The following is a 15983-nucleotide window of genomic DNA, read 5'->3' on the forward strand; positions in this document are numbered from 1 at the left end:
GAAGGCTAATAGCATGCTGGCCTTCATAACAAGAGGGATTGAGTATAGAAGCAAAGAGGTGCTTCTGCAGCTGTACAGGGCCCTGGTGAGACCACACCTGGAGTACTGTGTACAGTTCTGGTCTCCAAATTTGAGGAAAGACATTCTGGCTATTGAGGGAGTGCAGCGTAGGTTCACGAGGTCAATTCCTGGAATGGCAGGATTGCCTTACACGGAAAGACTGAAGCGACTGGGCTTGTATACCCTTGAGTTTAGAAGACTGAGAGGGGATCTGATTGAAACGTATAGGCTTATGAAAGGACTGGACACTCTGGCAGGAGGGAACATATTTCCGTTGATGGGGGAGTGCCGAACCAGAGGACACAACTTAAAAATACGGGGTAGACCATTTAGGACAGAGATGAGGAGAAACTACTTCACACAGAGAGTGGTGGCTGTGTGGAATGCTCTGCCCCAGAGGGCAGTGGAGGCCCAGTCTCTGGATTCTTTTAAGAAAGAATTGGATAGAGCTCTTAAAGATAGTGGAGTCAAGGGGTATGGAGATAAGGCTGGAACAGGATACTAATTAGGAATGATCAGCCATGATCATATTGAATGGCGGTGCAGGCTCGAAGGGCAGAATGGCCTACTCCTGCATCTATTGTCTATTGTCTATTGTCTATTGTCTATTGTCTATTGTCTATTGTCTATTGTCTACAACCACCACTCAATATACAATACAGTGCAATATCCACCACTGCACACCTCCACTCAATATACAACAGTGCAATATCCACACAACAGTAATCCACCACTCAATATACAATACAGTGCAATGTTCACACAACAGCAATCCACCACTCAATATACAATACAGTGCAATATCCACAACTGCACACCTCCACTCAATATAAAATACAGTGCAATATCCACATAACAGTAATCCACCACTCAATATACAATACAGTGCAACATCGACCACTGCACACCACCACTCAATATACAATACAGTGCAATATCCACCACTACACACCTCCACTCAATATACAATACAGTGCAATATCCACCACTCAATGTACAACACAGTGCAATATCCACCACTGCACACCTCCAATCAATGTACAATACAGTGCAATATCCTCCACTCAATAATCAGTGCAATATCCACCACAGCAACCACCACTCAATATACAATACAGTGCAATATCCACCACTGCACACCTCCACTCAATATACAATACAGTGCAATATCCACACAACAGCAATCCACCACTCAATATACAATACAGTGCAATATCCACCACTGCACACCTCCACTCAATATACAATACAGTGCAATATCCACACAACAGCAATCCACCACTCAATATACAATACAGTGCAATATCCACCACTACGTACCTACACTCAATATACAACATAGTGCAATACTCACACACCAGCAATCCCCCACTGAAAGTACAATACAGTGCAATATCCACCACTGGAAACCTCCAATCAATAAACAATACAGTGCAATATCCACCACTGCACACATCCACTCAATATACAATACAGTGCAATATCCACCACTCAATATACAATACAGTGCAATATCCACCACTGCACACCTCCAATCAATATACAATACAGAGGAATATCCTCCACTCAATATACAACACAGTGCAATATACACCATTGCATACCTCCACTCAATATACAATACAGTGCAATATCCACCACTGCACACATCCACTCAATATACAATACAGTGCAATATCCACCACTGCAACCACCAATAAATATACAATACAGTGCAATATCCACCACTGCACACCTCCACTCAATATACAATACAGTGCAATATCCACCACTGCACACCTCCACTCAATATACAATGCAGTGCAATATCCACCACTGCACACCTCCACTCAATATACAATACAGTGCAATATCCACCACTGCAACCACCACTCAATATACAACACAGTGCACTATCCACCACTGCACGCCTCCAATCAATAAACAATACAGTGCAATCTCCTCCACTCAATATACAATACAGTGCAATATCCACCACTGCACACCTCCACTCAATATACAATACAGTGCAATATCAACCACTGCAACCACCACTCAATATACAACACAGTGCAATATCCACCACTGCACACCTCCACAAAATATACAACGCAATGCAATATCCACACAACAGTAAACACCACACAATATACAATACAGTGCAATATCCACACAAAAGTAATACACCACTCAAAATACAATAAAGTGCAATATTCACACAGCAGCAATCCACCACTCAATATACAATACAGTGCAATATCCACCACTGCAAACCTCCAATGAATAAACAATACAGTGCAATCTCCTCCACTCAATATACAATATAGTGCAATATCCACCACTGCACATCTCCACTCAATATACAATACAGTGCAATATCCACCACTCAATATACAATACAGTGCAATATCCACCACTGCACACCTCCAATCAATATACAATACAGTGGAATATCCTCCACTCAATATACAATACAGTGCAATATCCACCACTGCACATCTCCACTCAATATACAATACAGTGCAATATCCACCACTGCAAACCTCCAATCAATAAACAATACAGTGCAATCTCCTCCACTCAGTATACAATATAGTGCAATATCCACCACTGCACACATCCACTCAATATACAATACAGTGCAATATCCACCACTCAATATACAATACAGTGCAATATCCACCACTGCACACCTCCAATCAATATACAATACAGAGGAATATCCTCCACTCAATATACAACACAGTGCAATATACACCATTGCACACCTCCACTCAATATACAATACAGTGCAATATCCACCACTGCACACATCCACTCAATATACAATACAGTGCAATATCCACCACTGCAACCACCAATAAATATACAATACAGTGCAATATCCACCACTGCATACCTCCACTCAATATACAATGCAGTGCAATATCCACCACTGCACACCTCCACTCAATATACAATACAGTGCAATATCCACCACTGCAACCACCACTCAATATACAACACAGTGCACTATCCACCACTGCACGCCTCCAATCAATAAACAATACAGTGCAATCTCCTCCACTCAATATACAATACAGTGCAATATCCACCACTGCACACCTCCACTCAATATACAATACAGTGCAATATCCACCACTGCAACCACCACTCAATATACAACACAGTGCAATATCCACCACTGCACACCTCCACAAAATATACAATGCAATGCAATATCCACACAACAGTAAACACCACACAATATACAATACAGTGCAATATCCACACAAAAGTAATACACCACTCAAAATACAATAAAGTGCAATATTCACACAGCAGCAATCCACCACTCAATATACAATACAGTGCAATATCCACCACTGCAAACCTCCAATGAATAAACAATACAGTGCAATCTCCTCCACTCAATATACAATATAGTGCAATATCCACCACTGCACATCTCCACTCAATATACAATACAGTGCAATATCCACCACTGCACATATCCACTCAATATACAATACAGTGCAATATCCGCCACTCAATATACAATATAGTGCAATATCCACCACTGCACACCTCCAATCAATATACAATACAGTGGAATATCCTCCAATCAATAAACAATACAGTGCAATCTCCTCCAATCAGTATACAATATAGTGCAATATCCACCACTGCACACATCCACTCAATATACAATACAGTGCAATATCCACCACTCAATATACAATACAGTGCAATATCCACCACTGCACACCTCCAATCAATATACAATACAGAGGAATATCCTCCACTCAATATACAACACAGTGCAATATACACCATTGCACACCTCCACTCAATATACAACACAGTGCAATATCCACCACTGCACACATCCACTCAATATACAATACAGTGCAATATCCACCACTGCAACCACCAATAAATATACAATACAGTGCAATATCCACCACTGCACACCTCCACTCAATATACAATGCAGTGCAATATCCACCACTGCACACCTCCACTCAATATACAATACAGTGCAATATCCACCACTGCAACCACCACTCAATATACAACACAGTGCACTATCCACCACTGCACGCCTCCAATCAATAAACAATACAGTGCAATCTCCTCCACTCAATATATAATACAGTGCAATATCCACCACTGCACACCTCCACTCAATATACAATACAGTGCAATATCCACCACTGCAACCACCACTCAATATACAACACAGTGCAATATCCACCACTGCACACCTCCACAAAATATACAACGCAATGCAATATCCACACAACAGTAAACACCACACAATATACAATACAGTGCAATATCCACACAAAAGTAATACACCACTCAAAATACAATAAAGTGCAATATTCACACAGCAGCAATCCACCACTCAATATACAATACAGTGCAATATCCACCACTGCAAACCTCCAATGAATAAACAATACAGTGCAATCTCCTCCACTCAATATACAATATAGTGCAATATCCACCACTGCACATCTCCACTCAATATACAATACAGTGCAATATCCACCACTGCACATATCCACTCAATATACAATACAGTGCAATATCCGCCACTCAATATACAATACAGTGCAATATCCAGCACTGCACACCTCCAATCAATATACAATACAGTGGAATATCCTCCACTCAATATACAATACAGTGCAATATCCACCACTGCACACCTCCACTCAATATACAATACAGTGCAATATCCACCACTGCAAACCTCCAATCAATAAACAATACAGTGCAATCTCCTCCACTCAGTATACAATATAGTGCAATATCCAAATCTGCACATCTCCACTCAATATACAATACAGTGCAATATCCACCACTTCACACATCCACTCAATACACAATACAGTGCAATATCCACCACTCAATATACAATACAGTGCAATATTCACCACTGAACACCTCCAATCAATATACAATACAGTGGAATATCCTCCACTCAATATACAATACAGTGCCATATCCACCACTGCACACCTCCACTCAATATACAATACAGTGCAATATCCTCCACTGCACACCTCCACTCAATATACAATACAGTGCAATATCTATCACTGCACACCACCACTCAATATACAATACAGTGCAATATCCACCACTGCACACCTCCAATCAATATACAATACAGAGGAATATCCTCCACTCAATATACAACACAGTGCAATATACACCATTGCACACCTCCACTCAATATACAATACAGTGCAATATCCACCACTGCACACATCCACTCAATATACAATGCAGTGCAATATCCACCACTGCACACCTCCAATCAATAAACAATACAGTGCAATATCCACCACTGCACACATCCACTCAATATACAATACAGAGCAATATCCACCACTCAATATACAATACAGTGCAATATCCACCACTGCACACCTCCAATCAATATACAATACAGAGGAATATCCTCCACTCAATATACAATACAGTGCAATATCCACCACTGCACACCTCCACTCAATATACAATACAGTGCAATATCCACCACTGCAACCACCACTCAATATACAATACAGTGCAATATCCACCACTTAATGTACAACACAGTGCAATATCCACCACTGCACACCTCCACAAAATATACAACGCAATGCAATATCCACACAACAGTAAACACCACACAATATACAATACAGTGCAATATCCACACAAAAGTAATACACCACTCAAAATACATTAAAGTGCAATATTCACACAGCAGCAATCCACCACTCAATATACAATACAGTGCAATATCCACCACTGCAAACCTCCAATGAATAAACAATACAGTGCAATCTCCTCCACTCAATATACAATATAGTGCAATATCCACCACTGCACATCTCCACTCAATATACAATACAGTGCTATATCCACCACTGCACATATCCACTCAATATACAATACAGTGCAATATCCACCACTCAATATACAATACAGTGCAATATCCACCACTGCACACCACCAATCAATATACAATACAGTGAAATATCCTCCACTCAATATACAATACAGTGCAATATCCACCACTGCACATTTCCACTCAATATACAATACAGTGCAATATCCACCACTGCAAACCTCCAATCAATAAACAATACAGTGCAATCTCCTCCACTCAGTATACAATATAGTGCAATATCCAACTCTGCACATCTCCACTCAATATACAATACAGTGCAATATCCTCCACTGCACACCTCCAATCCATATACAATACAGTGCAATATCCACCACTCAATATACAATACAGTGCAATATCTATCACTGCACACCACCACTCAATATACAATACAGTGCAATATCCACCACTGCACACTGCCACTCAATATACAATAAAGTGCAATATCCACCACTGCACACCACCACTCAATATACAATACAGTGCAATATCCAACACTCAATATACAACACAGTGCACTATCCACCACTGCACGCCTCCAATCAATAAACAATACAGTGTAATCTCCTCCACTCAATATACAATACAGTGCAATATCCACCACTGCACACCTCCACTCAATATACAATACAGTGCAATATCCTCCGCTGCAACCACCACTCAATATACAGTACAGTGCAATATCCAACACTCAATATACAACACAGTGCACTATCCACCACTGCACGCCTCCAATCAATAAACAATACAGTGCAATCTCCTCCACTCAATATACAATACAGTGCAATATCCACCACTGCACACCTCCACTCAATATACAATACAGTGCAATATCCACCACTGCAACCACCACTCAATATAAAATACAGTGCGATATCCACCACTCAATGTACAACACAGTGCAATATCCACGACTGCACACCTCTACAAAATATACAACACAATGCAATATCCACACAACAGTAAACACCACTCAATATACAATACAGTGCAATATTCACACAACAGCAATCCACCACTCAATATACAATAGAGTGCAATATCCACACAACAGTAATCCACCACTCAATATACAATACAGTGCAATGTTCACACAACAGTAATCCACCACTCAATATACAATACAGTACAATATCCACCACTAATTGTACAACACAGTGCAATATCCACACAACCGCAATCCACCACTCAATGTACAATACAGTGCAATATCCACCACTGCACACCACTACTCAATATACAATACAGTGCAATCTCCTCCACTCAATATACAATACAGTGCAATATCCACCACTGCACACCTCCACTCAATATACAATACAGTGCAATATCCACCACTGCAACCACCACTCAAGATACAATACAGTGCAATATCCACCACAGCACACTGCCACTCAATATACAATAAAGTGCAATATCCACCACTGCACACCACCACTCAATATACAATACAGTGCAATATCCAACACTCAATATACAACACAGTGCACTATCCACCACTGCACGCCTCCAATCAATAAACAATACAGTGCAATATCCACCACTCAATGTACAACACAGTGCAATATCCACCACTGCACACCTCCACTGAATATACAACACAATGCAATATCCACTCAACAGTAAACACCACTCAATATACAATACAGTGCAATGTCCACACAACAGCAATCCACCACTCAATATACAATAGAGTGCAATGTCCACACAACAGCAATCCACCACTCAATATACAATGCAGTGCAATATCCACCACTGCACACCTCCACTCAATATACATTAGTGTAATATGCCCCACTCAATATGCAATACAGTGCAATATCCACCACTGCACACCACCACTCAATATACAACACAGTGCAATACCCACACAACAGCAATCCACTACTCAATGTACAATGCAGTGCAATATCCACCACTGCAAACCTCCAATCAATAAATAATAGAGTGCAATCTCCTCCACTCAATATACAATATAGTGCAATATCCACCACTGCACATCTCCACTCAATATACAATACAGTGCAATATCCACCACTCAATATACAACACAGTGCAATATCCACAGGACAGCAATCCACCACTCAATATACAATACAGTGCAATATCTACCACTGCACACCTCCACTTAATATACAATACAGTGTAATATGACCCACTCAATATACAACACAGTGCAATACCCACACAACAGCAATCCACTACTCAATGTACAATACAGTGCAATATCCACCACTGCAAATCTCCAATCAATAAACAATACAGTGCAATATCCACCACTGCAACCACCACTCAATATACAATACAGTGCAATATCCACCACAGCACACTGCCACTCAATATACAATAAAGTGCAATATCCACCACTGCACACCACCACTCAATATACAATACAGTGCAATATCCAACACTCAATATACAACACAGTGCACTATCCACCACTGCACGCCTCCAATCAATAAACAATACAGTGCAATATCCACCACTCAATGTACAACACAGTGCAATATCCACCACTGCACACCTCCACTGAATATACAACACAATGCAATATCCACTCAACAGTAAACACCACTCAATATACAATACAGTGCAATGTCCACACAACAGCAATCCACCACTCAATATACAATAGAGTGCAATGTCCACACAACAGCAATCCACCACTCAATATACAATACAGTACAATATCCACCACTAATTGTACAACACAGTGTAATATCCACACAACAGCAATCCACCACTCAATATACAATGCAGTGCAATATCCACCACTGCACACCTCCACTCAATATACATTAGTGTAATATGCCCCACTCAATATGCAATACAGTGCAATATCCACCACTGCACACCACCACTCAATATACAACACAGTGCAATACCCACACAACAGCAATCCACTACTCAATGTACAATGCAGTGCAATATCCACCACTGCAAACCTCCAATCAATAAACAATAGAGTGCAATCTCCTCCACTCAATATACAATATAGTGCAATATCCACCACTGCACATCTCCACTCAATATACAATACAGTGCAATATCCACCACTCAATATACAACACAGTGCAATATCCACAGGACAGCAATCCACCACTCAATATACAATACAGTGCAATATCTACCACTGCACACCTCCACTTAATATACAATACAGTGTAATATGACCCACTCAATATACAACACAGTGCAATACCCACACAACAGCAATCCACTACTCAATGTACAATACAGTGCAATATCCACCACTGCGAATCTCCAATCAATAAACAATACAGTGCAATCTTCTCCACTCAATATACAATATAGTGCAATATCCACCACTGCACATCTCCACTCAATATACAATACAGTGCAATATCCACCACTGCACACCTCCACTGAATATACAACACAATGCAATATCCACTCAACAGTAAACACCACTCAATATACAATACAGTGCAATGTCCACACAACAGCAATCCACCACTCAATATACAATAGAGTGCAATGTCCACACAACAGCAATCCACCACTCAATATACAATACAGTGCAATATCCACCACTGCACACATCCACTCAATATACAATACAGTGCAATATCCACCACTCAATATACAATACAGTGCAATATCCACCACTGCACACCTCCAATCAATATACAATACAGTGGAATATCCTCCACTCAATATACAATACAGTGCAATATCCACCACTGCACACATGCACTCAATATACAATACAGTGCAATATCCACCACTCAATATACGACACAGTGCAATATCCACCACTCAATATACAATACAGTGCAATATCTATCACTGCACACCACCACTCAAAACACAATAAAGTGCAATATTCACACAGCAGCAATCCACCACTCAATATACAATACAGTGCAATATCCACCACTGCACACCTCCACTCAATATACAATACAGTGCAATATCCACCACTGCACACCACTACTCAATATACAATGCAGTGCAATATCCACCACTGCACACCTCCACTCAATATACATTACAGTGTAATATGCCCCACTCAATATGCAATACAGTGCAATATCCACCACTGCACACCTCCACTCAATATACATTACAGTGTAATATGCCCAACTCAATATGCAATAAAGTGCAATATCCACCACTGCACACCACCACTCAATATACAATACAGTGCAATATCCACCACTGCACATCTCCACTCAATATACAATACAGTGCAATATCCACCACTCAATATACAACAGAGTGCAATATCGACCACTGCACACCACTACTCAATATACAATACAGTGCAATATCTACCCCTGCACACCTCCACTCAATATACATTACAGTGTAATATGCCCCACTCAATGTACAACACAGTGCAATACCCACACAACAGCAATCCACCACTCAATGTACAATACAGTGCAATATCCACCACTGCAAACCTCCAATGAATAAACAATACAGTGCAATCTCCTCCACTCAATATACAATACAGTGCAATATCTATCACTGCACACCACCACTCAATATACAATACAGTGCAATATCCACAACTGCACACATCCACTCAATATACAATACAGTGCAATATCCACCACTCAATATACTACACAGTGCAATATCCACCACTGCACACCTCCAATCAATATACAACAGTGCAATATCCACCACTCAATATACAATACAGTGCAATATCTATCACTGCACACCACCACTCAAAATACAATAAAGTGCAATATTCACACAGCAGCAATCCACCACTCAATATACAATATAGTGCAATATCCACCACTGCAAACCTCCAGTCAATAAACATTACAGTGCAATCTCCTCCACTCAATATACAATATAGTGCAATATCCACCACTGCACATCTCCACTCAATATACAATACAGTGCAATATCCACCACTGCACATATCCACTCAATATACAATACAGTGCAATATCCACCACTCAATATACAATACAGTGCAATATCCACCACTGCACACCACCAATCAATATACAATACAGTGAAATATCCTCCACTCAATATACAATACAGTGCAATATCCACCACTGCACATTTCCACTCAATATACAATACAGTGCAATATCCACCACTGCAAACCTCCAATCAATAAACAATACAGTGCAATCTCCTCCACTCAGTATACAATATAGTGCAATATCCAACTCTGCACATCTCCACTCAATATACAATACAGTGCAATATCCTCCACTGCACACCTCCAATCCATATACAATACAGTGCAATATCCACCACTCAATATACAATACAGTGCAATATCTATCACTGCACACCACCACTCAATATACAATACAGTGCAATATCCACCACTGCACACTGCCACTCAATATACAATAAAGTGCAATATCCACCACTGCACACCACCACTCAATATACAATACAGTGCAATATCCAACACTCAATATACAACACAGTGCACTATCCACCACTGCATGCCTCCAATCAATAAACAATACAGTGTAATCTCCTCCACTCAATATACAATACAGTGCAATATCCACCACTGCACACCTCCACTCAATATACAATACAGTGCAATATCCTCCGCTGCAACCACCACTCAATATACAGTACAGTGCAATATCCAACACTCAATATACAACACAGTGCACTATCCACCACTGCACGCCTCCAATCAATAAACAATACAGTGCAATCTCCTCCACTCAATATACAATACAGTGCAATATCCACCACTGCACACCTCCACTCAATATACAATACAGTGCAATATCCACCACTGCAACCACCACTCAATATAAAATACAGTGCGATATCCACCACTCAATGTACAACACAGTGCAATATCCACGACTGCACACCTCTACAAAATATACAACACAATGCAATATCCACACAACAGTAAACACCATTCAATATACAATACAGTGCAATATTCACACAACAGCAATCCACCACTCAATATACAATACAGTGCAATGTTCACACAACAGTAATCCACCACTCAATATACAATACAGTACAATATCCACCACTAATTGTACAACACAGTGCAATATCCACACAACCGCAATCCACCACTCAATGTACAATACAGTGCAATATCCACCACTGCACACCACTACTCAATATACAATACAGTGCAATCTCCTCCACTCAATATACAATACAGTGCAATATCCACCACTGCACACCTCCACTCAATATACAATACAGTGCAATATCCACCACTGCAACCACCACTCAAGATACAATACAGTGCAATATCCACCACAGCACACTGCCACTCAATATACAATAAAGTGCAATATCCACCACTGCACACCACCACTCAATATACAATACAGTGCAATATCCAACACTCAATATACAACACAGTGCACTATCCACCACTGCATGCCTCCAATCAATAAACAATACAGTGCAATATCCACCACTCAATGTACAACACAGTGCAATATCCACCACTGCACACCTCCACTGAATATACAACACAATGCAATATCCACTCAACAGTAAACACCACTCAATATACAATACAGTGCAATGTCCACACAACAGCAATCCACCACTCAATATACAATAGAGTGCAATGTCCACACAACAGCAATCCACCACTCAATATACAATACAGTACAATATCCACCACTAATTGTACAACACAGTGTAATATCCACACAACAGCAATCCACCACTCAATATACAATGCAGTGCAATATCCACCACTGCACACCTCCACTCAATATACATTAGTGTAATATGCCCCACTCAATATGCAATACAGTGCAATATCCACCACTGCACACCACCACTCAATATACAACACAGTGCAATACCTACACAACAGCAATCCACTACTCAATGTACAATGCAGTGCAATATCCACCACTGCAAACCTCCAATCAATAAACAATAGAGTGCAATCTCCTCCACTCAATATACAATATAGTGCAATATCCACCACTGCACATCTCCACTCAATATACAATACAGTGCAATATCCACCACTCAATATACAACACAGTGCAATATCCACAGGACAGCAATCCACCACTCAATATACAATACAGTGCAATATCTACCACTGCACACCTCCACTTAATATACAATACAGTGTAATATGACCCACTCAATATACAACACAGTGCAATACCCACACAACAGCAATCCACTACTCAATGTACAATACAGTGCAATATCCACCACTGCAAATCTCCAATCAATAAACAATACAGTGCAATCTTCTCCACTCAATATACAATATAGTGCAATATCCACCACTGCACATCTCCACTCAATATACAATACAGTGCAATATCCACCACTGCACACCTCCACTGAATATACAACACAATGCAATATCCACTCAACAGTAAACACCACTCAATATACAATACAGTGCAATGTCCACACAACAGCAATCCACCACTCAATATACAATAGAGTGCAATGTCCACACAACAGCAATCCACCACTCAATATACAATACAGTGCAATATCCACCACTGCACACATCCACTCAATATACAATACAGTGCAATATCCACCACTCAATATACAATACAGTGCAATATCCACCACTGCACACCTCCAATCAATATACAATACAGTGGAATATCCTCCACTCAATATACAATACAGTGCAATATCCACCACTGCACACATGCACTCAATATACAATACAGTGCAATATCCACCACTCAATATACGACACAGTGCAATATCCACCACTCAATATACAATACAGTGCAATATCTATCACTGCACACCACCACTCAAAACACAATAAAGTGCAATATTCACACAGCAGCAATCCACCACTCAATATACAATACAGTGCAATATCCACCACTGCACACCTCCACTCAATATACAATACAGTGCAATATCCACCACTGCACACCACTACTCAATATACAATGCAGTGCAATATCCACCACTGCACACCTCCACTCAATATACATTACAGTGTAATATGCCCCACTCAATATGCAATACAGTGCAATATCCACCACTGCACACCTCCACTCAATATACATTACAGTGTAATATGCCCAACTCAATATGCAATAAAGTGCAATATCCACCACTGCACACCACCACTCAATATACAATACAGTGCAATATCCACCACTGCACATCTCCACTCAATATACAATACAGTGCAATATCCACCACTCAATATACAACAGAGTGCAATATCGACCACTGCACACTACTACTCAATATACAATACAGTGCAATATCTACCCCTGCACACCTCCACTCAATATACATTACAGTGTAATATGCCCCACTCAATGTACAACACAGTGCAATACCCACACAACAGCAATCCACCACTCAATGTACAATACAGTGCAATATCCACCACTGCAAACCTCCAATGAATAAACAATACAGTGCAATCTCCTCCACTCAATATACAATACAGTGCAATATCTATCACTGCACACCACCACTCAATATACAATACAGTGCAATATCCACAACTGCACACATCCACTCAATATACAATACAGTGCAATATCCACCACTCAATATACTACACAGTGCAATATCCACCACTGCACACCTCCAATCAATATACAACAGTGCAATATCCACCACTCAATATACAATACAGTGCAATATCTATCACTGCACACCACCACTCAAAATACAATAAAGTGCAATATTCACACAGCAGCAATCCACCACTCAATATACAATATAGTGCAATATCCACCACTGCAAACCTCCAGTCAATAAACATTACAGTGCAATCTCCTCCACTCAATATACAATATAGTGCAATATCCACCACTGCACATCTCCACTCAATATACAATACAGTGCAATATTCACACAACAGCAATCCACCACTCAATATACCATACAGTGCAATATCCACACAACAGTAATCCACCACTAATTGTACAACACAGTGTAATATCCACACAACAGCAATCCACCACTTAATATACAATGCAGTGCAATATCCACCACTGCACACCTCCACTCAATATACAACACAGTGCAATACCCACACAACAGCAATCCACTACTCAATGTACAATACAGTGCAATATCCACCACTGCAAACCTCCAATCAATAAACAATACAGTGCAATCTCCTCCACTTAATATACAATATAGTGCAATATCCACCACTGCACATCTCCACTCAATATACAATACAGTGCAATATCCACCACTCAATATACAACACAGTGCAATATCTACCCCTGCACACCTCCACTCAATATACATTACAGTGTAATATGCCCCACTCAATGTACAACACAGTGCAATACCCACACAACAGCAATCCACCACTCAATGTACAATACAGTGCAATATCCAACACTGCATACCTACACTCAATATACAACATAGTGCAATACTCATACACCAACAATCCCCCACTGAAAGTACAATACAGTGCAATATACACCACTGCAAACCTCCAATCAATAAACAATACAGTGCAATCTTCTCCACTCAATATACAATACTGTGCAATATCCACCACTGCACATCTCCACTCAATATACAATACAGTGCAATATCCACCACTGCACACATCCACTCAATATACAATACAGTGCAATATCCTCCACTCAATATACAATACTGTGCAATATCCACCACTGCACATCTCCACTCAATATACAATACAGTGCAATATCCACCACTGCACACATGCACTCAATATACAATACAGTGCAATATCCACCACTCAATATGTGACACAGTGCAATATCCACTACTGCACACCTCCAATCAATATACAACACAGTGCAATATCCACCACTCAATATACAATACAGTGCAATATCCACCACTGCACACCACTACTCAATATACAATGCAGTGCAATATCCACCACTGCACACCTCCACTCAATATACATGACAGTGTAATATGCCCCACTCAATATGCAATACAGTGCAATATCCACCACTGCACACCACCACTCAATATACAACACAGTGCAATACCCACACAACAGCAATCCACCACCCAATGTACAATACAGTGCAATATC

The sequence above is a fragment of the Chiloscyllium punctatum genome, chromosome 46 (assembly GCF_047496795.1).
Source record: "Chiloscyllium punctatum isolate Juve2018m chromosome 46, sChiPun1.3, whole genome shotgun sequence".
NCBI lineage: Eukaryota > Metazoa > Chordata > Chondrichthyes > Orectolobiformes > Hemiscylliidae > Chiloscyllium > Chiloscyllium punctatum.